Raw genomic sequence first — 23,061 nt, 5'->3', positions numbered from 1 at the left:
GAGATAATTCAGAACTTGTGTAATGCATTCAATTCTTATTCAAATGCCATATCACAGGTGATATTTTCCTTCGGAATGGCATTTCCTTCTACCCATTCTCATTCTTCAGCAGCAGATTCCCATTATGCACTTTCAACAAAGTCAATTTTCAGCCGTAGCCATTTAAATATCTGTAATGTTGAAAATGTGCCTTGGCTGTACCCTTTTCATGAGGCAGGCTCGAGACAAACCAGCTTTAGAGGCGGTGAGCACAATCATTTCTGTCTGTTTGAGTGTAAGTAGCATAAAATAGAGCAGCATTTACAGGGATGAGATGGTCCTTTGTGTGTTTCCGATTCTTATGCGTTGTCATGACTCACTTTTTATTGTTCTACAAAACTCACACGTAAAAAATGTCAAGTTTTGTCGGAAAGTTGACGCTTCAATTAAAAGAGAAAGAAAGTCATTAGGGAGGGTTCAGCTCTGTGCTCAGGTGCTATAGAAACCTCCCCTATTCACCTCGGCCATCCAGCAGGAGCTGGTCACAGTGTCTCTGTCTCTTTGTGTCCTTGCTCTAGAAAGGTTATCCCGTACAATCAGATAGCACGATGGCAGTAAAGAATCACTGCTGTGCTCGCTGCGTTGAACACGTATGCTCTGTGCCACCTGTCCCCTGAGGACAGAGCGAGTACGTCTGGGTCTGTGCACGTGCACATGCATATTTGTGTGTGTGTGTGTGTGTGAGAGAGAGAATGGAGCAGGTGGTGGTCCTTGTATAGGAAATGTCTACACCAATCAACAGACTTCCTCTCAACCTTGGGATGTGGGGTCCCGCCCAGGCCTCAGTCACATCATTTACAAAGTGAAAGAGACACACAGACAGAAGCTGTTATCCTGCCTTATTTACTCCCCCGCTCTCCCTGCTCTCACCTTTACTAAAGGAAACAACAAAGGCCTTAAAGAGAAAATTAGGTTAAAATGGACTTAAAGAAACAAACTGAGATTAATTAATTAATTTAGTTAAGATAAATTTAAGTGGAATGTTTGTTAGACGCAGCAGAGCAGCACACTTGGTTTTGACTGTCAGGCAACACACAGGGCCGTATGACCACATAAAGCACATTCTTAATATCCAGCCTATACTGCACCACAGACTTTAGACTAAGTTTTGGCAAACTGAGGCAGTGGGGATTATGCACTGAATGTCCGCTTCCCTGGCAAATAAGATGGACGAACTGCTGCTTCTAAAGACCAGAAACACGGATTTTAGGAGATCCACCGCCGTGTGTTTTACTGAAACCTGGCTCAGTGAACACATCCCGGATAGCTCGCGTCACCTACTGGTTTTCCAGCTCCTCAGAGCGGACCGCGTAAAGAGCTCTCTGGGAGGACGATGGGAGGCGGAATAACACAGTGCTGAAGCAGACGTGTAGCCCAAATCTAGAGAGTTTTCTTTTTTTTTTTTTACTGTAAACCGTTTTATTTTACAGCGGGAGTTCTCCTCGTTTGTTATGGTCAGTGTTAAGATTCCACCTCAGGTCTGCGTAACAGAGACGTCACAGTACCTGTCTCACCAGATCGCAGACGTGGAGAAAAAAACATCCCGAGTCTCTGCTCATCATTCTAGGGGAATTTGAACAGAGCAAATCTAAACCAGGAACTTCCTAAATACAGACAGCATATTAAGTGCCCCACCAGGGGAGCTAACACACTGGACCACTGCTACACAGTAATAAAGGCTTCATATCGCTCTGTTCCCCGTGCAGCTTTGGGACTCTCTGATCACTGTCTGATTCACCTCATCCCGGCCTACAGGCAGAAGTTAAAAACTGTTAAGCCTGTAGTAAGGACTGTAAAGAAGTGGACAGATGAGTCAAAGCAGGAGTTGCAAGCCTGCTTTGATTGCACTGATTGGAGAGTTTTCGAAGCCGCATCATAAAATCTTGATGAACTCACTGACACTGTGACATCCTACATCAGCTTCTGTGAGGACATGTGTGTGCAGACCAAGGCCTTCAGCACATACAACAACAACAAGCCTTGGGTTACACCTCAATTTAGGAGGCTGCATCAGACCAAGGAAGAAGCCTACAGTGGGGACTGGGACCTCTTTAAGTCAGGGACACACCGACAAAGGCGATCAGGGTGGCTCAAAGGAGCTACACTGAGAAACTAAAACAACGCTTCTCAGCTAACGAACCCTCACCAGTTTGGAAAGGCCTGCAAGAGCTCACCAACTACAACTGCTTCTGTGGTCAGGAAGTCCTTTGAGAGACTGGTGTTGAGCCCTCTAAAGGACATCACAGGCCCCCTGCTGGAAACAGGTCGGTGGAGGATGCAGTCAACATGGGGCTGAACTACAACCTGCATCACCTTGACTCCTCAGAGACCTACACTAGGATCCTGTTTGTGGACTTCAGCTCTGCGTTTAACACCATCCTGGATATCCTTCACCAGAAACTCACTCAGCTCACAGTGCCGAGTAAGTTCGCCTGTCAGTGGATCACCACCTTCCTGACTGACAGGAGGCAGCAGGTGAGGCTGAGGGAGCGTCACATCCAGCACCCAGACAATCAGCACTGGCGTCCCCCAGGGGTGTGTTCTCTCCCCACTGCTCTTCTCCCTTTACATCAATGGCTGCACCTCAGGGGACCCTTCTGTGAAACTCTTGAAGTTCACAGACGACACCATCGCCATCGGTCTAATCCAGGACAGTGACAAGACTTCATCTTCGCACACTCTATTATTTAATACTTTAAAGATACCTACCTCATACTTACTTCATCATCCTTTTGCAATACTCACCACTGCACTGTTATCTTATTTAGTCTTTTACATATAAGTCTTTAATTACTTGTTCATAGTTTTTTTGTTAATTGTTATTTAAAGGGATACTTCACCCATTTGCATGAAGCTGTGTATCATTAGAAACATGGTAGTAGTGTTGAATGGCCGTGAATCCAACCTTCATTTTGCCCTGAGACGAGAAAAATATGTTTTTCTTTGCCTGGAAGTTTTCTTCATGTGATGCAATATGACGCTTTTTGCATTTAATGTTTACACTGTACAGAGAGCGCACAGTCTACCGAAGTTTAATTCCTTGTGTGTTAAACATACCTGACCAATAAAGCTGATTCTGATTCTGAGGTAGTCTAAGATGCAGTCGTTTTTTTCTGTGTCCTCCAGACAGGAACACGTCAGAGGACGTGTATACAACTCCTTTTAAAACATACACACCCCTGGGCACTAACAGGTGTGAAAGTTAATTTGCTATTTAAACGATGTAAGCACTAGGCCTTAAAATGACAATTGCGTCATTGGGAAAATAGGAAAAAAAACATGCTGTGTGCGCCAAGACGCTTTGCACTAGGCGTGCAATAGGGCTGTGCTGAGTGTGTGCAATCTGCTGCAGGGGCATAACGACAAAAAAGTCAACGATAAACAGAAAAATGAAGAAAAAAAAAAAAAAAAGCAATTTCTTTAAGATTTACTTAGACCTGACATTGAATTCTGTTTAATTATCTTGTACTACTAGAAAGCAAAATTGATGAAACACTGAGAAGGACTGAAAACTGTCTACGGTCTCCATCAGACTACATAATTTCTTCTTTAACAGAGAATACAAAAACTGTTAAGAGTCTTGTTTCTAGTTTTTAACATTCTTTACTTAAGCTTCTTGTAGATTTTACCTACTTTCTAAAAGATAACAGAGGAACAAATACCATTGTCACGAAGGCAGAAGATCAATAAATTAAGTCTTGCTAATGGTTGAAGCAACAACTAAAATCACTGTCTTTAGTTATAAGTGGTTGATAAAGGTTGATTGATGCTTGGCATACTCAAGACTTAAGTTACAGAGTCACTTCACTTAACCGCATAACAAAGAGTCTGATTTCACATGGCAAACTACTGCTCACGGAGTCTGTAATGTCAGCTAGTACCTGGGAGGGCTCAGCACCAAGGAAACCGAACATGAACATGGTCTCTGTGAGGTAGAGGATACTTACATTTCCAGATCAAACCATTTAACTGCATGAACATGTTTACTGCTCCAGTAGAAGTGCATGCCATGGTGGAGCAACAGTGCTTTGAATGGAGAGCCTTGTAGGTAGTAGTAACTTGAACAGGTTGAAGTTAAGATCATGTTTGACTTGACTACAGTTAACTCAGAATGTGTTTTCTCTTGGGAGTGAGCCCACCAGCTTCAACGTCATCTTTTCGTAACTGTTTTACGTAATAGCCCTGCTAGCTGAGGAATTTACATTCTGTTCAACATTCAATCAATAAGGTAATACAAAGGAAACATTCACTGTGTCCAGCAGAAACATTTGAAGAAATCATTCATTGGGTATCATTCATACTGTAAGCTCATCATGCATAAAATCAACAGCTGATGGAAACAGTTCTGACACAAAGTTGAGCTGCAGTAGACCACAGGTTTTTTGTAGCTTAGCATTAAGAACTGGAAAAGCAGGAGCAGCTAGCCTGCCTGTGTCCAAAGGTTGAATCAGTGTAAAAAAAAAAAGTGGTATTATGAAAAGCCCGAGAGATAGTCGAGCACATAATGTCCTGCAGAACCACCATGTGTTCGAAGTAATAATAGATACATGGTGTTAGCTTTTGACAGAGTCACACTGGCTTTCCCTGCTGTCATCAGTTAGCTCTCGCTTTTTTATCTTCTTTACAAGAGTGGATTTATCTCAAATCAAATAACAGTTACAAGCTTTTCTTTTTTAAATGTAACTCTTTTTTTAGAGGTAACCCTGTTTTTGAATCCCTTTGATCAGTTTGAGCTAGTGCTTCAGATGTTTTCAGTTGTCCATCTCAAATTATTGTTGCAGGCAGGAAGTAAGTGAAGCTATCAAGTCATGCTGATAGATCATGACTCTTCTGACAAGATTTGATGTCAAACATTCCTGCACTGCATACTGAGACTGTTTAAATTTCATGAATGAAAATGTAAAGCAGCCTAAAACTACCTAAAGTACAACTACAGATGCAACTTTATCAACTCAAAGGGCTACCTAAAAGGAAAAGAACTCTTCATTTCTCCTTCTGCTTCATTTTGACTAAATGTACGTGGAAGAAGACGCTTCAGTGTGAGGGACTTCTTTGAATTAATGCTTTCAGTTACAAAATTAGTTATTGTTTGGCTGATGTTTAATATTAAGAACCCTTTACATTTTCATAGACAGTTAAATAATGCATCTGTGGAGATGTAAGCCACAACACAGCAGTAAGAGCACCTCACTGAACCTTCATTTCAAACAAGATCTGGTTTAATCGATGCTCTTTGATGAAGCACTGTCATTAACTATTAACAATTATTGTTTGTCTTAACTACTGGTAGTTTTAACAAGTTTGCTTCGAACTAAAGGCACAAGATCATAAGTATGTACTGAATAAGATATTACTAGGGTGGTTGCCTGAAAGGCAGCCACACTATTGTTGTTGCCAATATTTCTGCTGTACGGTTTTAAAATTCAAGGTTTTTGAGATTTTTCAACTCATGATAAAGAATATCAAATCAGGGCATGATTTCACTTTTAGGACAAGGTCATTCACAACCCTGCTAAAATGCCTATGTATTGGCATGGTGCTTATTTAAATCAAATATACTTAACTAATAGGCACAATTATAATCCGGTAAGTCTTTATGATGATTGCAGGAGTTGCAAGTGTGTGCTGCAATGTGGCAGTCGCAACAAAAAAGCCAGTAGCACTTCATTCATGTTGTGTTTAATCCTCCAATCCAAGGCAAAAAGAAAAGCTTTTATAGACTTTCTCTCCATGCAAGCATGTTGAGGTTGTTGGCTTTGGTAAGCGCAGCACTATTGAGATCAAAGTTCAAAGAGTAAGTCTGTGTGGGAGGGAGCCCAGAGGAAAGTTCAGGGCACTGCTGTGGGCAGTCCAGCACTTTTTGATAAACTCTGCTGCAATCATTGGTCATGGTTTTCCATCAATTCAATTTGAAGGATTTTAAAAATGTGTTAGACTACTTAGCAGGTAGGTTTTTCCTTGCACCTGCATGTTGTATTTCCGTCTCTTGGCTCAGCTCCAGTTTGAGATGCCGATCAGATGCTTGCAGATGAGCGTCTGTCATCTCCACTGTGTTTCTTGTCAAATCACTCAGTTTGCTCCAAAACGCTCTGCGGGGAAAATGAACCTGTGTAATGCCTAGCTCTTTGGTGAACACAACATCAGAAAGTTAACGAATAAAGAAGTTCTGCCACAGAAAGGGTAAAAAAAGGAGAAGCCCTCTGTGTGGGAATTCAATTATCATCTTTTTTCCCCCATCCACCTTTGTTTCTTTAATAGAGGTCCTCGATTAATTTCAGAGAGGTTTTCTCCCATTTTTCTCTCCGCTTCCTCTTTTTCATTAAAAGTCCCTGTTGGAGCTCTGCACACTGTGTATTACATTAGCTGGTTAGCCAGGAGAGAGCGGATACGCAGGTCCACGTTTTATTACAAGCCGTGTCTTTGAGATGCAATGTAAATCAGCGGGTCAGGGGGTCAGCAGAACACATTAATTCATCGCTGCGGATGAAACACCGAGAGGAAACCTTGCCTCCAAGGCTGTGTTTCATTGCCCCGTCTTCATCACATGCAATAATATCTAACAGTGTACAAGGACCTTTTTAAGATAGTATATAGTTAACATGGAATTAATCTCAATTGTGGGATCTGAGGCGTTAAACATTTCTCTGGCATACAGGAGCTAAACATTAGCCACAGCATGAAGAAAAAAATGAAGTGCATGCAGTCTTATGTCAGAATTAAGTGTGTCATATGTTTGTTCTTGAAAGGAATATACAGACGTGTTTGTTATGAATGAAAAGCATTTAAAATGTGTTTTTTGTTTTTTTAATTCACTTACTGCATTTATAAAAAGATGACGACTTACATTTGCTTCATCATGAAATAACCTGCGAGAACTTTTTACAAGCACAATCTAAAACAGCGTTATCATTTATTCTGAGTAGAGCCTGCGTGAGGCGGTCTCTCTGATATGTATGTGAAGGTCATCTCCAAACACACCAAATAACCAACTAAACTGTCTTAGCTTTGTGCTGAGCTCAAGAATAAAAGAAAGAAATCAAGTACTCAGACTGATCCTTTATGTCACATATATTCCGCACTTACCCACAATATGACCCGTATTATACTCTTTCAGTCACACACACCACCAATACAAGTGCACTAAAAAAAAAATCCAAATGAGAAAAATGACGTTCTTATAATTACATTGTATTTTTCAGGATTCACTCAACATTGCAAAGACGTAATAAATAAAAGCGGGCATATCAGCTCTGTGAGGAATGCTCGGTTCACTGATTAATCTGTCCTTGGATAATGGAAGGTCAGTCTACACAAGCAGCTTTATAGCTGCGTTTTTCATCTGAAGGTGAATAAGATGAGACACCATCTTGAAAAATGATACACATCTGATGTATCATCTCTATACCAGCATTTCACATGGCCTGCTTATTATTTGTTATTGCAGTTGAATTGATATATTAGAGGGAAAGGATTTTATTGAGAAAGATGGGACTTTAGCAGCTACAAGAGTGCGTCTTCAAGTACACGTTGAGTAAAGTTCACAAAACAGTTGGATCGGTCATGTTTGAATAGACAAAGAACAGTTGACTTTGCCCGATAGGCAGATTACATAAACAACTAAATGAATAAATGTATTACTATGAATGGATACAAAGTTTGATTCATATGTTTAAATAGACGGGGTCTGTGTGTTCACTTGAGTTGTAAGTCAGGGAAACAAAGAGAGAGGCAGAGATCCTGCAACTACTGCATTCACTGTGCATGTGGTGCGACATACTTGGCTTTTTATTGCATGTATTTGTGTGTGTGTGTGTGTGTGTGTGTGTGTGTGTGTGTGTGTGTGTGTGTTAATAAGTGTGTCGGCCAGGCAGCATGATCACCTCATGCTACAGTGAGTCCAGAGGCCTCTCAGCAGACGCCCCCTTTGGGCCGCCTCCACCACTGCCAGCTCTCCTCTGAGCGCACATTTAATTAATAATCAAGCTAATTGGATTGAGGCCCCCCATTGTGCAGACGATGCGTGTGGCGAATGTGTGTGTGCGCGTGTGTCAGTGTGTACATTCACTATGTACAACATGCACAAATGTAGCTGCGTTTGACTGTGTGTAAGTGCGATTCAGTGTGAGTCGGTGTGCGTGTGTGTGTGTGTGTGTGTGAGGATGAGTGAGCGGGCGAGGCAGCCACCATTTAGGCTCTTCTCTCCTCGTGCGAGCTAAAGATGATAGTAAAAGTTGATGGTGCTCAAGAGGCAGCTCCCATTTTATAGAAATGTCTCGCTCCTCTGTTGTAAAACATGTACCTTTCACTACCCCTCCACACTCCAAAGGTACAATAAAGAGATAAAGTAGCACATTTATTGCATAAACACCTGAAGAAAAAGAGAGTTTTCCCCTGAAAGCTGATTTGATTCATCTCTTGAAAGTGGCTGACAAGATTGTAAATACATTAAAGGAAGTCTTCAAGAATCCGCGAACATAGTGTTACATAAATATTAACTCTTTTTTTGCGATGGAAAATTGTGTTTTTGGTCGCAAACAAATTAACTTGGAAAAGAAGCTTGGATTTTTTTTATTCTTTTTGAGGGTGTTTAAGTATACTCACAAATTGTAATTCTTCCCCTCGAATTTCACCTCTTTCTATTTCGTGGCTACTAACCTCCCCTCACCTTCCTCCCCCTTACTTTCCCACCCCTCTTTCCCTGCATTTCATCCAGCCTGTCTCCAAGCCTCCCTCCCCTCTCCCCCCCTCTCTCATTCTCGGCTTGGACGTTTGGCAGGGAAGGCGGTGGGCGCTGCAGGCCAGTTCTCTATATTAGATGTCAGGCCTCAGATAGGGACTCAGGCCTGTGGGTAAACACTTTGACAGCTTCTACAGAGGATATTTTGTCGGTGAAATGGAGTCTGCATTACTCCAGGTGAAAGAGACAGGCGGAGAGAGACAGAGGCGGAGTGAGGAGACTCGCTTTTTCTTAAAAAAAATAAATAAAAAAAAAGCTTCATTTGCAAGGATTGCATTTGTCTCAGAGTTGAGGATGAAAACTTAAAAATCCACCTACAAGCTGATCACATCTTTTTTTTCTGTTATCTTAAGGAGGCGTAAAGTTTTAATGGATTTGCACAAATTGCTATATGCTAATTCCCACATAGTGCTCCATGGAGCAAACCAATGTATGCCATCAAATTCTGCAACAACTTAGTTGCATAAGCAGATAATATAAGATTGTATGCTTCCATAATATATAATGAGCTCACTCTCAAATGTAGGGCATTCATGCAACATCTTCTCCATTTATGATGGTATTAAAATCCTGAACATAGGACATGTTCGTGTGTGTGTGTGTGTGTGCGTGCGTGTTTGCATTTGCGAGTGTGCGTGTAACACAAGGTAGAGGGTCCACAGGAAGATTTCTTGGATGCATGAGCTTCAGTACGGCAAATTAAATTTGAATGCAAATGCAGCGGTATTCCTTGACAGTAGGTGATAAAAACCCTATTATGTTTAATGACATGCTTTGTGAATGTGCATGGGTGGAGAGTGGTCTGCAACTTGGGGGGGGGGGGGACAGTCGAAAAAAAAAAAAAATGCCAACCCTCTCTCTGCGATGGCCTTGCACACCCGAGATGCACAGATGTGGTTAAACCTTTTATTGCAGAGTCAATGCAGTTTGCCATGCAGCAAATTCTCTCACAGAGCTTCACCAGACGGCTGAAGATTTCCTTCAAAAGAAGATGTTAGGCTACATTTGGCAGAACTCCTCTGTAAAATTACTGCGGCTCAGCTACAGCTGTGTCCTTCACAGACCCTTGTATTTCTTCAGGTATCCCTGAGCTTTGCAGTTGCATGTTAATTCACATATGGGATGCTTCCTACAACACAGAAAATAAACCTTTTCTTGAATTTATTTATTGAAGGAGAATTTTATTTTTCATTCCTGGAGGTGTTAGGAAAGATAAACAGTTGTTGATTTATTTAAGCCTATTTCAAATGTTGCTTTCCAGCAGGAAAGCTGCGTAGGGGCTTGTGTATTCCTCTGCCTGCCTTTGTACTGTATGTGTGTGCATTTGTGTGCGTGTGTGTGTTTGTGGTGTATTTGAAGTGTGGGTGTTTGACCATGTATGCATCTAAAATATGAGCTGGTTGTCTTAATGAGCGAGTGAGTGTTTAGTGACCTGTCCATTCACAGCCTATTGATTTGCTTTGATGTCTCTGTAAACAGCCGAGCACTTTGTGGAGATGCATAGCGGGCAGGATCATAAAAACAGATGCATCACTCATCGCACAAACATACTCGTTATGTCACCACATGACTGCGCACGGGCACCGATTCCATTTCTTAAAAACAGCCTAATGATTTCTAAAGTCCAGCCTCAACTGTAGTTCAAAGTAATGACATTTCCTGAAGATTTATTAGTCTCACGGAAAAGTCTCTCTAAATCTGCCCTGGTGGGAGCCCTTCTATTTTTTTTTAACCATGTTGCTTGTCATTACAGGCAGAATGAGCCGTTTTTTTTCTTAATCTGGCGTAACACCTAAAGGTTGATCCTTCTGGAACAGTTGGTTTTGCTTTTGATAAAAAAAAAAATGTCTGCAGGAAGCATCCAGCTTCATAAGCTGCTTAACCAGCAGAAGACTGAGAATAAATAGTGATAGACAACGGGATTTATGTTCAAATGGTTCGACTTGACGGCTGCTTTGTCGAGGCAAACTAAGGCACAATTGTTCTTTGTGTCAACCATCAGCATGGCAACACAATACTGAAGCAAGCAAATAGTAATGTCCGCACTTTCAGCCTACTTTGGCATGCTAACATTGACAAATAAGCACTACACAGGACGAATTGCTCTGGGTGTTAATAAGACATTTGAAGCAGACGACGGTAGATGCTGGGCAGTAGATGGAAGACGGGATTACTTCTTGAATTTGAACAGCAATCAAGCCAAAAGGTAGATATTTCACCAAGAGGATCGGTTTTTGTCAGTGGGATGTTTTGGGGTTTTTTTTTTACTTTGAGGATCAGTGAAAACTAGGATCTTTAAGAGGCACCACATAAGAATCATTTTAGTTCATCATTACAGCTATGTGTGTTTGTTAGTGGATATTTTGGGGAGCCACTCTAAAGCTGTTGAATTAGTCATCATCAATGGGAAGTCAGAGAGATCACCAAAGTTCTCGTCGCTCATCCTGTGTGGGTCATAAATGTCTGTACAAAATGTCTTTAAATCCAGTCAATCATTGTTTCAATATTGTGAATTAAGTGGAGGACCAATGGAAAGATATCAAGCATAAAGACAGACAGCAGCACTTTAGATGTTGTCAGGATGCACTTTTGTGTAGTTCATATTGACACCTTCTAAAGTTTCATCTTCAGCAGCAGTAGATCACTGGAGAGCTGAAATAGCTCTGAGAGGTTTCCAAAGATTGTATCATCCAATTTATTTATATGCAACAAATAATGAACTGTCTTTTGTCATTTTAGATTTTTAGAAATGTTGCAGATGATATAATTAATACTAACTCATTTCATGTAACATATATGCGAGGTATGTCTTGTATTGTGAACTGAATCTCAGGCTCTCATCAAAGGGTTAACAGTGCTTCAGTGAATTGATAAACTGGACAGTTAATTAAAGCCTGGCTGACAGAATTGAGGAGATTGGTTTATTAAGCTGTATGTTTTGCTGCTTGCATAGCAGCAGCTTTGTCCTGTGGTGTGGCTCAGGGGTTTGCTGCAGCCAGGTGGAATGAGAACAAACAAGCTGTCAGAAGTAATCACATCTCCCAGACACTGGACATGTGAATGCACCAACATATCTGTCCATCAGTGCCGCAGAGCCAGTGGCCAGTGTCTGAGCCCCCTGGGCCACATCACAAACTGACAGAAAGGTTGAGAATGATGAGGGCTGTTGTCTTTATGTTTCCACCACCGAGGAAATTAAGTCATTTTCAGATATTTTCTTCCTTGAATTGACAAGTATGGGCTGTATGAGAAACACAAAACTGCCAGTGTTTCTCCAACTGAATACTCCTCCACTAATGTTAGAAACACTGCTGCACTTCTTAAATGAATCCCTTAAATGCTTGTTTCTTGCCTCATTTAGGCTACTTATCATTTCAGTTCATTATTTAATGTGCTTATTGCAATTTTGTTTACTTCCAAATAAGCAAAAAGTTTGAGGGAGGACTGCAGGGAGTCAAGAAAAAAATTAACTGGAGTGGAATAAATTCGCTTCTCTGCTAAATCCATGAGGGACTGTCCCTCCCTCAAAACCTGTTTACCAGCTAAAAACATGAGCACTCTTTCTAGTTTTAATCCTCTCCTTTTGAGTGAAAGGATTATTTTTTGTGGCGAGAAAACATTTGAGATAAGTATCACTATCTCTTCTTCCATCACTCCAACTGCAGGTTATTGAATATCCCAGTGGAAGGGAAAAACTAATTACGAAACGTGTCTGGCTAAGAGAGTTATCTGCGAGATAGCCCGCAGTGCAGCCATGTTTTAGCCCTTTTGTTTTTTTGTTGTGCAAACTAATTAGTTTTTGCTTCCCCCCCTTTTCTTTTTTTTTTTTAAATGGAGAAATGCTCAGCTGCTCCAAACTAGTAATGACCTTCCATTGGAATTATGACACCGGCAGATGTAAAGCTTTTGATTAAGGCCGCTAACATGGAGCCTGCACCGGTCGAGACGTTCAGCTCTGATGCTCAGGATTATAAGTCCCATTCTGTTTTGCCTTAGGTGGAGTGCTTTTCTAAATTGCTTTCAATATGAATACTAAATCTCTCACTAAAGTCTGATGAAACCTCAAGATGATACATCTACAAGAAGCTATCACCTGCACATGAGTTTGTTTACCAGTTATTATTACAAACTACTTCAAAGTGAGACTTCTATTTAAAAACTGAAATTGACTTGGCTGGAGAACTGTATTAGTTCAGTATTTTGGGTCTTAACTTCGGGATAAAACAATACAATTAGTCGCTCTAGCGGATGACTGCTCAAATCCCTGAAATGTGTTAGCCTAATGGACTCTGTTATTAATGCAAGTCCAAAAGTCATGTTGACCATTTTAACAACAACAGATCACTGACTGCAGGCTTTGGTTACTGAAAATACTGTATAGTATAATTAAGATTTAAGCAGGTTTGACTCAAATGAAGCTGCTGATTATGTCCAACAAACTCAAGCTAACATGAAAGTGGCCCATGGTAACCATGCTCATAAATAAATCTCTAAATAACATTTGGGTAAAAGAGAAACAAGATAAATGTGAGCATGCCTTTCTCCTCAATTTTCAAAGAAGAAACGAATAGATATTCACATTTTCACTCTTTAATTGCTGGCAGTTGTACAATGTATGATATAAATTTAAATATAGTAACTAATTGTTCATTCTGTTTGGTAAGAAATAACAAGGCTTTGCGTTTGTTGAAACACTTTCACCGGAATAGTTTGGCATGCTCCAAAATCATACTATTTTCTAAAAGGTTTTTGTTGTAAAGCCTTGCATTAAATAAATCCATACATGCTGAAACTTAAGCTCCGTGTCCACCTAGCGTTTATTCCGGGCAGAAAAGTGCTGACTGTGCACTCTGGAGCATTTGCATGGAGTTTTGTTCACTGAGAAGAAAAGCGTGGGACTATAACGTCTCTGTTACTTTATACTTCATGTTTTATATTTCAGATCGCCTTTTACCCCAGGCGACACGGAGCAAAGAGGATGTGGGTACAAGACACGATCCGTAGGCTAAAATACAGGGAAAGTCATACATTTTCAAAAGAGCGCTGGGGACATCAAGAGCGCCTTTCTGAAAAGTTGAAAGATTTTCAACGTGAGCGCTCGGAGTAGGCGCTGTGCTTTTCATCCTGGTGGCTGCGTTCTGCTGCCAAGGCTCAGTCTCTACTCATTGAAAACAACTGAAAAAAGATACTAGCGCTGAGAAACCAACGCCAGGCGGACAAAGGCCTTATTGTGAAGATATTAGCCTTGCTTAGCATTCAGACTTGTAACTCAACAAGGTGTCTTGTTGTAAAACTTCACTGCACTCTTGGGGAGTTTAATAAAGGTTTGCGTGTCTTAAACCGTGTGAAAACTTGATACCACCAGCAAAAAATGTGCTATCTGATCTACAAACAGCGTGCAGTGAAGAGTGTGTTTTTCATATGAGCAAAACAACACGTCCATTTAGTACGTTTGTCTTAATGAATATGCAATATGGGGGGTTTCTTCCCCTGCAAATTACTGAGAGGAGAAAATGCATAGAAGTTAAGTTAGTACACACAATTTACCAAGCAAGGCAAAAATTGCGCTGATTGTGACAGTCTGTGAATTTAACACCTTTGACAGGAACGTGCTAATCCAGGAGCCCAAGGCTCAATGAAAAAGAAAGAAAGAAAAGAGAGGCCATGTGTGATTCAGAGGTTTTCTTATAAGCCACATTTAGGTTTTGTTATCTTCTGATTATATTCACTTTTTGCTCTCCCATTAATACCTATTTTGCGCTTGCCAAATTCTGCCTGACATAGACCAGTGAAACGCGCAAAAAGCCTAACTTCAATACTACCGCCTCCACAATGTTTGCACGCGTTATCATTCACGCAAATGTTCTTAGTAGATCAACCGCAAAACGCCCACAAACCAAACATGCAATTTTTTTTGAGTAAGCATGTAATTTAGTACTCTTTAATTGGGATCTTAGTAAATCAGGCCCTTTGTGTTTGCTCAAACTTACAGGTATAGTGGGGAGGCTTTCTCTTCCTTTAAGGTGATACTGAGAGAATAGAGATAGAAAGAAAGGGGTGGGGAGGGGAATGTCAGTGAAAAAGCAGCAGGAATAAAAAGATTCTTCTCTCTGTATGTGCCACAGGACCTCACCCCCGGGGACTTATCTCCAGTGCCCGTGTTGCCGATCCGTTAATGGCTGGCATCATAACTCTCTGTGCAGAGGCTGTTTGCTGCGGCTTCTGTCACAGGTTCATCATTACCCTGATAGCTTAACACTTGGCAATGAAACAAAGCAGCCTCCCACCGGTGTAGATCAATCCTGTGACGCCAGGAGAAACCCTGGGAGTACACCCTCAGCACTAACACAGCCCAGTGAGAGGATAGAGGCAGTTATATAAAGCTTTTTAGAGACATAGATTGCAGCACTAATAAAGTGTCAGGAGTCAGTATAGCTGTTGTATTCTGTTCATGGTTAATTGAGAGCACTGAATGCAGATTTCCAAGATAAAAAATACCATATTTTTAACCCTTAATGCGGTATGACTAATTACAAAATAGTTAAGAAATAGTTTTACAGGATTTCAATGAAATATTTTGTGTTTTTCTTTTGAAGCACTTGAGTAAGGCATGTACCAGTGTCAAGCTAGCTGTACATAAAAATAGACAACCCATCTTGTGTTCTTCTGGGAGCAGAGGTCAGCAGGTGTTGTACCACGCTTAACATTTAACTTATGAGCCAAACAGCAAATGTACCTCAGGTTGGAATAGTTTTGTGAAAAATGTAAGGACTTAAGTGTTAGCAATAGTAAGTCCCCTTTCACTGCCCCACCTCTTTTTTGTTGCTGTGGTACAGAACACCAGAAAAGTCAACAGAGCTGTCTACGTCTCAACCTTTTTTGGAGCATCAGATTACATACCGACTTCTCTCAAGTGACCGAAATAGAAATTGTCCTACAAAAAAAAAGTGCGCTAAATGTTTTAAATGTTAAAATTTGACCCATGTCCTATCTGTCAACATGGAAAAAGCCAGCTTTATGATCTGTACTGCAGCTAGTCAGTGGGGTATGGAAGAGATGTTTCAGCTTCACCATTGGGGACCTGAAACATCTTGTTTTCTACAGTCAACAGTGTGATGGGCCGGGCGGCAAGGGCAAACACGCTAGAATGGCCACAATTATTTTTCATCAAACAAAGAGGCTGCAAGATTCAGAAAAAATTCTAAATATACAAAAGTCCAGAAGAAGAAAAGAAACTGGGGGAAAAAAAGAAGTCTTTCAAGCTTGTTTCATGCTAAGACATTGTATTCCTTAATGTAGAATGTTTTGTTTTTTATTTGGAGAACTTTTTTTGTGGTTGTGTATTTTTTTTAAACTTGAGCATGTGTTGGGAAACCAGGACCACTTCGCGGTGGTTTGTATATCTGTCCAACAGGACCTCTCTGTGTTGAATTTGCATGTTCTTCCAGTGTATCAGAGGGGTCTCTCCAGGTATCCAGGCTGCCTCACACAGTCAAAAAAAACATGTGTTAGGTCAATAGGTGACTTTAAATTGCCCATAGTTGTGAATGTGAGTGTGACTGGTTTACTGTCTCTATACGTCAGCCCTGTGATTGACTGAAGAACAATCCAGGGCCTCTGGCTCAGTGACAACTGGGACCAACTCCAGCCTCTCGACCCAGAACAGGAAAAAAGTGGCAAAGATAATGGAGTGGGAGGATGTGACCTTAGATTATTATTTTTGATTTGTTTCAGCGTGCTTGCACTATACTTGTTGGGGACCCCCTTACTCTAATCTGAACTGGACAGAAACTGGAGGGCAGGACATGAAGTGACATCGGACATGGACTTTAAAATTATACAGTAATAACTACAATTGAAAATGTAAATTAAATATGTTGCAACCTTTTGTTAACTAAATCCTATGTTGATTACAGTACATCTATATTATATGATAGATTGCTGAGTGAGCGCTTGTTATTATCAGTGTGTTGTTTAAAATGTAGATTTCAAACACAACATACACAAATGACAAAATCCTTTTCCCTGCTAGAAGCAGGTTCTACAAATACCTTACATATCTTCAGAAACTTAATACGTTCTTCTGTGAGGCACTGTTAGGAATGCATTATTGATTTTGTCAAAACACATTTACAGTGTTTACAGTCACTTTATCCAAAGTCATTAGACTCAGTGTCAGACAGAAATCAAACCTTCACACAACAGTGTCTTCTCAGCACACTGTATTTAAAAAAAATACAGTTTTCTGAACTTTTAAATGACCTCCCTCGGGCTTCAATACTAGAAGATATAGAAGTCTGGCTTTAAAGTCAATGTTTAATATTCTATGCTGAAAACATTTCACACATTCAACTTTTAAGATCTGTGGCTCTGAAGTGAGGTTGAAAGCCTCTGGATACGGCGGCTGGCTCATAAGTTAGTTGGTAACAGCTAGGAGTGCTTAGGAGACATTTCAATTCTTTAACATGAGCATTTATTGACTGCCATATTCCTGCAACCAGCCTCTCCAGCTATAGCTTTTGTTTTACTTTCTCTGAGTTTTCCCAAGGGTTTTTTTTACTGATCAGCCTTTGTGAAACTCCTGGTTTCTCCTTCATTTTTCCTAAAATGAACACATATCTGTTACTGTACTGCAAATTCAAGTTTGAGCATCAATTTAACAGTATCTTCTCACCTGTGCGCCGACGTGAGTGGCCGCACTTTCAGTAGCTCCGTCCCTGTCGTACTTGTCTGATATGTTATTCGTTTGTTTTGGCTCTGTGCCAACTTCTACTTTTATAGTTTTTATAGTACTATACTATATAGGTTTTATGGTACACCTTCAGTGTATAACTTTATGTATCCTATGGATACTTTTTCGTGCCTTCGTGGAAATAGCAGCGGAAAACTTTCTTATTCAAGGGAAACGCTGCTCTCGCTCCGGTCAGCGGGACAAGCCGGCATCGTTCACCCGATACCAGAGGAGCTGAGGCGGCGGTATAGAGGCTGTAGAGCCGGGGCCCTGGTAAGGGCTAAGCTCGCGGCTAAGCGATGGAGGTACAAGCCCTCGGTTCCGGTGATAGTTATGGGGAACGTAAACTGTCTAACCAACAAGACAGACGAGCTGGCTGCTCTTGTGAGGAACAACCGGACATTTAGAGAGTGCAGTTTAATGTGCCTCACAGAAACCTGGCTGACTCAAAACACCCCAGACGCTAACGTGGATCTACCGGGCTTTACTACAGTGAGAGTGGACAGAGACACGAAACGCAGCGGCAAACGGAAAGGAGGAGGACTCGCGCTGTTTATTAACAACAGATGGTGCCACCATGGACATGTTACTGTGAAGGAGGCAACGTGCAGCAAAGACATCGAGCTGCTGGCGGTGGGTCTCCGTCCTTACTACATGCCGAGGGAATTTTCTCACGCGATCGTGGTCTGTGTTTACATTCCTCCCCGGGCACACGCCGAAACTGTGTGTGACGTCATCCACGCGACCACCTCAAGATTACAAACGCTGCACCCGGATGCTTTCATCGCCATCTCAGGGGACTTTAACCATGTTACTTTGAACTCCACACTACCGGACTTTCACCAGTTTGTAAGCTGTCCCACCAGGAAGAACAGGACAATAGACCTCCTGTATGCAAACGTGAAGGACGCCTACACTGCCACCCCGTTACCACCTCTGGGTAAGTCCGACCACAACCTGGTCCTACTAAAGCCACAGTACAAAACTATGATCCAGAGACAACCGATAACTACACGCACCTTCAGAAAGTGGTCTCCTGAGGCAGAGGAGGCGCTCAGAGAGTGCTTTGAGACCACTGACTGGATTGCCCTACAAGAGACCCATGGTGATGACATTGAGGGGGTCACACACTGCACAACTGACTACATGAACTTCTGTATGGACGTTGTGGTTCCCACTAAAACTGTGCGCTGCTTCCCGAATAACAAGCCCTGGATCACCAGCGATGTCAAGGAGATCCTTAACAGGAAGAAAAGGGCATTCAAGGAGGGAGACCAGGCAGAGCTGAAGCGGGTGCAGGGGGAACTCAAGGTCAGACTCCGAGAGGCAAAGGAGGAGTACAGAAGGAAGGTAGAACAGAAGCTGCAGCAGAACAACATGAGAGAGGTCTGGGAGGGCATGAAGACCATCACAGGCTGCAAAAAGAAAAACAACAACGCAGAAGACGGGGACCCTGAGAGAGCAAACCAGCTCAACTTGTTTTTCAACAGGTTCGACAGCCCCGTCGCTGCAGCGAGTGCCTGTCCCCCCAGCACCCCTCCACACACCCCCTCCCCCCCTCTCACTCCCCCCAACACCTCCACCAGAACAGATACAACCTCCAGTGACAATCCATCCCCCCTCCCCCCCACCATCACCAGAGACCAGGTGAGCAAGGAGCTGAAGAGACTCCGCCCCAGGAAGGCAGCAGGCCCAGACAAGGTGTGTCCCAGGATGCTAAAGGCCTGCTCTGCTGAGCTGGGGGAGCCACTTCAGCACATCTTCAACATGAGCCTGCGGCTCGGGAAGGTTCCTGTGCTCTGGAAGACCTCTTGCCTCACCCCTGTCCCCAAGAAGAAGAACCCCAGTGAGCCAGGCGACTTCAGACCAATCGCTCTGACATCCCACGTTATGAAGACCTTCGAACGGCTGCTGCTCCAACACCTCAGACCCCAGGTACAACACGCACAGGATCCACTGCAGTTTGCATACCAGGCAAAGGTGGGCGTGGACGATGCCATCCTCTATCTTCTACACAGGGCTTACTCTCATCTGGACAAAGGGAGCAGCGTGATGAGAATCATGTTCTTTGATTTCTCAAGCGCTTTCGACACCATCCATCCCCTCCTACTGAGAGACAAGCTGACCGAGATGAGGGTGGACTCGCACCTGGTGAGGTGGATCACTGACTACCTCACAGAGAGACCACAGTACGTCAGACTGAAGGACTGCACATCTGACACTGTGGTCAGCAGCACCGGTGCACCACAGGGGACTGTGCTCTCCCCCGTCCTGTTCACCCTGTACACCTCGGACTTCCAGTATAACTCTGAGCTCTGCCACATGCAGAAATACTCGGACGACACTGCGATAGTTGCTTGTGTCAGGGATGGACAGGAGGAGGAGTACAGGAGCCTGATCGAGGACTTTGTGACGTGGTGCAGTGACAACCATCTGCAGCTAAACACCTCCAAGACCAAGGAGATGGTGGTGGACTTCCGAAGGAAGAAACCACATCTAGAACCGGTTTCCATCGGCGGGGTCGATGTGGAGGTGGTCAGGACCTACGGGTACCTGGGGCTGCAGCTGGATGACAAGCTGGACTGGTCGCCTAACATGGACACTACCTGCAGGAAGGGACAGAGCCGTCTGTACCTCCTGAGAAGGCTGGGGTCCTTCAACATCTGCAAAAAGCTGCTGCAGATGTTCTACCAGTCTGTGGTGTCCAGCGTCCTCTTCTACGCCGTGGTGTGCTGGGGAGGAAGCTGCAAGAAGAGGGACGCAGCACGCCTGGACAGACTGGTGAGGAGGGCCGGCTCTGTGGTGGGCACAGAGCTGGACTCACTGGTGACAGTGGTAGAGAGGAGGTCTCTGGACAAAATGCTCTCCATCATGGACAACACACACCACCCTCTGCACAGCACCTTCACCGGGCAGAGGAGCATGTTCAGCGAAAGACTGCTGTCACAGTCGTGCTCCACGGACAGACTCAAGAACTCTTTTGTCCCCCTGGCCATCAGATTGTACAACACTTCACTGTCACGGCAGGGAAGAAGCGCACGGTGATCCCTGGACTCTTTTTTCACTTTTTTCTCACTCCTCATCTGCACTGCTGACCTCAGAGTCAGTCTCCAGTTTGACACTTTAATGCATATTGATAGTCACCTTACTGAGCACTGGTCACTTTAATGATAATCACCCTAATCATGTCTGGTTTCATCCTACTGTTGTGTTATGCTACATCTGTAATGGTTGATATGATCACCCTAATTAGGTCAAGTTTCACTCTATTGTCTTCAACACTTAATGCTAATCTGCTCCCCAATAGTTGGGTACTCAATGATAATCACCCTAAGCACTCCTGGTTTCAGGTTATTGTCTAGGACACTTAATGCAAATCACTGCTCCTTTAAGTTGGTGAGCCAATTTACATTCCTGCATTGACTGTTTAACGACTGTACTCACACCTCTGGCACTACCTCCAACACCTCTGTACATGCACATGTAACTAGTTTCTAGAAGGTCAGCACTTTGTTTCTAAGGTTCCTTAACTGTTTACAGGTCTCTTTTAACCAACACATGTTTTTCTCTCCTCACAGGTTGTGTACATTATGCTATATAAGTTTTAAGTCTAATTGCTAATGCTAACTGCACAGGTTTAACATATAATTATGTTTATTCTTAGTCACATAGGGGCTGCTAAATCTTGTTTGGGGGATTATTGTATACAGAGGGGGGGGGGGGGGGGGGACAGCGGGTGTGTATTGTAACTAATGTCCTGTGTCCTGCCTGTCTGTATACTGCTACTGGATGCCTTGAATTTCCCTCGGGATCAATAAAGTATCTATCTATCTATCTATCTATCTATTACCTTCTCAGTCTTTCTTTGGTCTTTGGAGAGTTGATTCAGTTCAGATTACTCCTTACTGTACCATTGTCACAGCCACAAATATACAATAATGTAAATGTGTGAAACGAAACATGTACAATGGTTTTAATACCGAGTTAACAATAGAACCCCTAAAAAGTGGACTATAATCTATTTTACAATGATATGTTCTTTAACAAAAAAATTTGGTTTTATTTGAATATGACTCTCACATTTAGCGCATTTGTTGAATGGAATACTAATTTGTTAAAGACTTGAAAATTAACCTTGTAGTTTTTTTTCAGCCCACATACATATCATTACTTGTTTTATTGGGTACAGTTACTGAATATTGTTATTGATTAACAAGGGATACGATTAGAAAATATGTCATATACAGTGACACAGAGCATCGAGTATTTTAAAATATAAATCTGCAATTGAAATCAAAGAGAATTTGCTGAGTAGTTCAAGAGACATACCATGAGGAGGGATGTAGAACATGATATCACTTCATGTAACGTCGAAACCACCTTGTTAAGTCCAAGTGCCTTTTAGGATTGTTTCAAAATATGCTCCTTTACACTTCTAATCATAAAGCAAAGACTAATGCAAACAGCACTGTCTGTTCACACTCCTGGATCTTCAGGCTCGGCTCGACACAGAACAGAACAGGAGTCGGCTCTCTGTGCACTCTGGGATGAGGCTTGTCAATTGCTATCACATTTGGCTTTAGAGGCACAGCTATTAGTGCCCTGTTCTCAGCAGGGTCAGTGGCTTTACAATGGTTTCACCCTGCACTTATAAAGATTGCTATGTTTGTCTGGTCTGTTGTGGGAGCAGAGGGGGACCTGGACCCTCTCAAAGGACAAGACCCTGTATGAGATGGAGGTAACAAAATGCAATTACGCATGTGTTGTAGCATCTGTAGGTCTAGGAAAGAGCTCATGGGGAGTGACCAGAATGAAAGGATGGCATGCATACAAAAAGAATGCTCTCACTCCCAAGTTGTCAAATACACAGTGTGGTCAGTTGCACATATATGATACAGTATGTATACCACTCTATCATACACTAAACCCTATCCTCCACAGTTGTAGAGTGGGTTGCCTCTCTATTAAACGGTTGGCAGTTCAATCCCAAGCTCCTGCTGCTTTCATGTCCAATTGAATACTTTAGCAAGACACTGAACCCCATGTTGCTCCTAAAGGCATAATCACTGGTGTGAAGTATGGATGGTCAGATGAGCATTTGATAGAACAGCCTCTGCTATCAGGGTATGAACATGTTTTTGAAAGCCTGACTGTGTCGTATACTGTAAAAACTCTTTCAGCATGAGGAAGACAAGGAAACACTAGATGCTGATAAATGGACATAAACTTGTAGAGTGCTTTTCTAACCTTCTGACAACTCAAAGCAAAGTCCATTTAGTATTTATTTTATAGTTTTGATGTAGTGCCGTTGGTTGGTGGGGTGTAAAGCTACTATAAAATCTGAATGGGCCTGTGGATGGATTGTCCACAACATCAGAGTTCAACCCTGTGCTGAACAACTTGTTAATGGTGACTTTTACGGAGAAGTAGACTGTAGTTAGAGCTTGTTTGTTAGAAAATATTCAAACTAAAAAAACAACTTTTCCTGAACATAACCTATTGAAGAAAGCTTTTTGTGAAACTCAAGCTGGATAGTACATGTTCTGGACCCTAT

The sequence above is a fragment of the Symphodus melops genome, assembly GCF_947650265.1.
Source record: "Symphodus melops genome assembly, chromosome: 4".
NCBI classification, from domain to species: domain Eukaryota; kingdom Metazoa; phylum Chordata; class Actinopteri; order Labriformes; family Labridae; genus Symphodus; species Symphodus melops.
The sequence above is the reverse complement of the archived record's forward strand: the minus strand, read 5'-3'. Positions refer to the sequence as shown.